Source organism: Salmo trutta, chromosome 6 (assembly GCF_901001165.1).
Source record: "Salmo trutta chromosome 6, fSalTru1.1, whole genome shotgun sequence".
NCBI lineage: Eukaryota > Metazoa > Chordata > Actinopteri > Salmoniformes > Salmonidae > Salmo > Salmo trutta.
This window is the reverse complement of record NC_042962.1, coordinates 26,443,809-26,447,767: the sequence shown is the minus strand read 5'-3', so window position 1 is coordinate 26,447,767 and position 3,959 is coordinate 26,443,809. Positions and strand designations below refer to the sequence as shown.

Genomic DNA, 3,959 nt, shown 5'->3' with positions numbered 1-3,959 from the left:
CTCGCACGAATGGGCATGCCATTGTCAGAGCAGAAAGGAACACACAATTTTGGGCCTTCATATAGGCTAGTGGCCACACCTGGTGCTGGGGGGGTGGGCAAAAGAGGGCGATGCCTTATAACGATGACTTGGTTGTACTGATTGCTGGGAAAATAAAAAAAACCTTAGAAAGATGCCACCGTCCTGTGTGCTCACAATAAGAGCTCATATGTCATGGCTCACTTGACTTTACGAGAATATACCTAATTTTTATTTTGAGCTGTGTCATCTTCTTGGAGCTGGGGGAGGAAAGAAAAATAATGATTAATACATTTGTGTTACAGTTAGCATACAGTGTACATTGAAGGCATATCTCACCTCCCTCTCAAGTTTTTTTATTTCAAGGTCCAGCTTCCTAATTGTCCTCTTTTTTATTTCGGACTCCAGTGCAAGATTTTCCATCTTTTTCTTCTTGTACTGAATGTCTATGTCTGCCAGTTCTATTTGGCGCCGGAGGTGGTTGCCATACAACTTTCTGATAGCTTGTGAGCTCTGTGAACACAATACAATTAGCGCAGCTGGAATTTGGCAGGATGTGGTGTCCTTTTATTAATACGCACTATGTTGCCAGGCTGGTTTTCCCACTGTATAGCATCTGGGTCCTGTAAAAGAAATTAGATTTTTTGATTTTGATGAGGACTCCTCACCATTGTAGAGTAAATAGTACTTTCACAGTCTTAACATGATACCTCATGCCTTCTGGAATCCAGAGAGATGGTCTCCTCCTCATCATCGTCTCCATCATGTGCTGTTGCTGCTGCACTGGGGCCTTCACCCTATCACATTTAATCGGATTCATATTGAAGCTAGTAGACAAGACATGCCAGGCCTACAGTATGCCTTTGATGGAGTACTCACTGGATCAGCATCGTCTGGTGCTTGTGCTGGTGGCTCTAACAGGAACACAGTGCTGCCAGACACTGCAAGGCAATAGGTAAACCAAAGTCAGACAGTCCAAATTGATTCAATATGAATGTGGTTGTATCCCATGTAGAGATGGAAGGACATACCTTGAATGAAGCGGGTGGCATCTTGGGAGGAACCTATGCTCGTCTCTTTCCCCCCAGGGATCCCCTCTAAGACGGGCCTGCCTTTATTTAGCTCCAAGGCCATGTCCTCTGCTGGGGTAAGGTCAGCCTTTGGTGACCCACCACCCGTGCCTTGTCTGTGGGTATTCTTTTTCACTGCTAAAACAGTACAGACAATGTGTGAGCAGGCACCTTCTGGGTACAATATATGCTTGTGCTTTGTTAAATATTAGTCAGGGACCATACCATTCTGCAGAATGTTCTTGTATTTGATTTTGACCTGCTGCCATGTCCGTTTTGGCCCGTTCATGTTTAATCTACACACACACACACACACACACACACACACACACACACACACACACACATTTAATGGAGTCACACTGCAAAAAATTACTTGGTATTTTTGTCTTGTTTTCAGTAAAAATATCAAAAAATATATCATAGCTTTATACAGTGTGATGGAGTTACTTTACACAATTTCACTCATATCTGCAGTGCATTTCAATTAAAAATTTAACCGTTTCATAATTACAGTACAACTGCATTTTTGGAGATGTGAATTAAATATTTGAATTGTAATTGTGATGTTTCAGCGGAGCGGTGACTGTGTAATTGTGCACTACTTACGCATTCAGGCGGTCTGCAATACTTTGCCACGCTTTTTCTCTTTGCTTTATCACTGTGGCGGTGTTGCCTTTCTTCTTAATTATATCTTTTACCTCCTCGTATGCCTCCATGAGGATTTGTGCTTCCGACGGGGAAAAGTACGCGGCTCTAGTTGCCATGGTAAATCAGTTAATCTGTGATCTGTGGCGGGGTCTATTTGAGTGAGCCGTGAGCGCGCACCTATCCAGGATTGGTTTCACCTGGCTTAATGAATCCATGTCTGCTCATCCTGGCTTGGTCTTTGTGCAACCAATTAAGCCTGGACGCACATGTTTTGGCTTCATTGAGCTCAGCTGAGTCATTTATCCCGGATGTCTTAATTCTACTTTTGTGCAACAGGCCCCAGCTCACCAAAACCGGTCTGTGTGATATGTCAGACTTGCCTCAGCAACAAGGCTATGAAGCCATAAAAAATGCGCAGACTTTTAGAAACAAAGCATCTACATCTCAAGGATAAACCAGACTATTATTTTTTTTTTACAAAAAAAGAGATGACCAACCCAACAGAAATGCTGCACAATAATTTCACAGATATACGAGAATTTACGGAAGGCTTCATACTTACTCTCTCATAACATTTCCATGTGCCAGGCGCTTTTCACTATAGTTGAAAAGCTGGTCGTTCCCTCAATCTTGGATGCTTGCCGAGAGGTTTTAGGCCCAACCGCTGCTACAAAGATCAATGAAATCCCACTTTCCAATGACACTGCCGCGTGTAAAATCCAGGATATGTCAGATAATATTGTAACGACCCTGGGTTTATAAGCGCGGAAATCGACTCTGCCGCTTGAGCATGCTTTTGCGGCACAGTCGATAGCGCGCCGGACTTCGGGCTTGAAGTTCGAGGGTTCGAAACATGCTCCCTGCCTGTTCATTACAATATTGAATTAGACTGAGCCCGCACATCAAATTGGTTTGCAATCCAATTAGATGAGACTGACATTTCAAATGCCAGCTTCTTGTATATATTCGCAACATATGTGAATTTCTTTGTTGCAAAGAGTTGCCTCAAAATACAACCGCAGGTGAAATATTCCGTGTTCTGAACTGGTACATAGCTGGACATTATTATGATGGGACCTTTTTTATCCGGTCTGTAGGCCTACCGACTAGACTGCCGCTCAACCTATTCATGCAGGTACGTGTAAGTGACAAAACTGGGCATCTAGAGAGACCGAGTGGATATAGGTATTTTCGTGGGTGATGTAGACATGAATCACATGCGAAAATTTATTGGGTCACATCTGAGCAAAACTCTGCTCACATTCGAGGATTACTTCCCTTCACAATCTGATCCACGCCCGGGAAGCAGTGGATACGTAATCCGTTCACCAACACTGAAGAGACTGATAAACTATTGGAGCTGTCCTGTGACCAAGGCCTGCGCATTCGTTTTAATGAGATGCGCCTGTCCACATTCTTGCTGTTCAGCTGCGGAAAATACCCGCAATTTTGCGAGATTGCAGTGGAGACCTTAATCCTCTTTCATTCTACCTACTTATGTGAGACCAGCTTCTCTCTTGCTGCAACAAAATCCAAATATCGCAACAGACTGGCTGTTGAAAACACCTTGACACCTCTGTGGTGTCCCTGGGACAAAACGTTTGAGAAAGGCTGGCATATAATATAGGTTATATGCCTAGGCTATACGAAGAGCGTGCTCGGAGAAGCACAGGGCAAAGTTGGATTCTAAGAAAATGTACTTCCTTCCCGAGTGTTGGCGCTTCTGGGATGGTGTATATAAAACGAGGCTACACTGCATTACACACTGCAATGGATAGGTGTTCCCAATCATGAGCCCCGGCCTGCCCTGCTCTTGTTGACGTAAACCCTTGTGTGCCTATGGTGGCACTTCAGCAGGAAAGTAAATTTGTCCAAAAAATGGCCTACTGATGTCCTGTTCAGGTTGAGAGGGAGCGCAGGGAGCGCATGAAGATGAAAATGAGGACCAGAGGTAACCTTGCTATTGCTATAACAAATTTTAATGAAAACAATATGTTTCGTTGCCCAAAATGAAGCTATTTATCAGAGTTATTGACCTCACAATAAGCAATATTCGAGTAATTTACATACATGACTATGAAGCGGAAGCAGTGGAGATGGAAAGTGCGTGGGTGCTGAAAGTAGACTAATTCGAGAAGACCTAATTCATTTAAACAGTCTTCATTTTAATTTGACTTTAGGCTACTAACAACAATAGGGCTTTGTGTTGGAGCCTATGTC

General features: G+C 43.4%; 1 long non-coding RNA gene across 1 annotated transcript; it reads right to left on the bottom strand.

Annotated features, from left to right (window-relative positions):
• Positions 1-246: 246 nt before the first annotated feature.
• Positions 247-643, bottom strand: LOC115195750 (uncharacterized). Its single transcript, XR_003878737.1, has 3 exons — positions 600-643; positions 358-531; positions 247-278 (listed from the first exon to the last, which is right to left on the bottom strand). It is a non-coding gene; the product is annotated as an uncharacterized LOC115195750 (long non-coding RNA).
• Between the last annotated feature and the right edge of the window lie 3,316 nt (positions 644-3,959).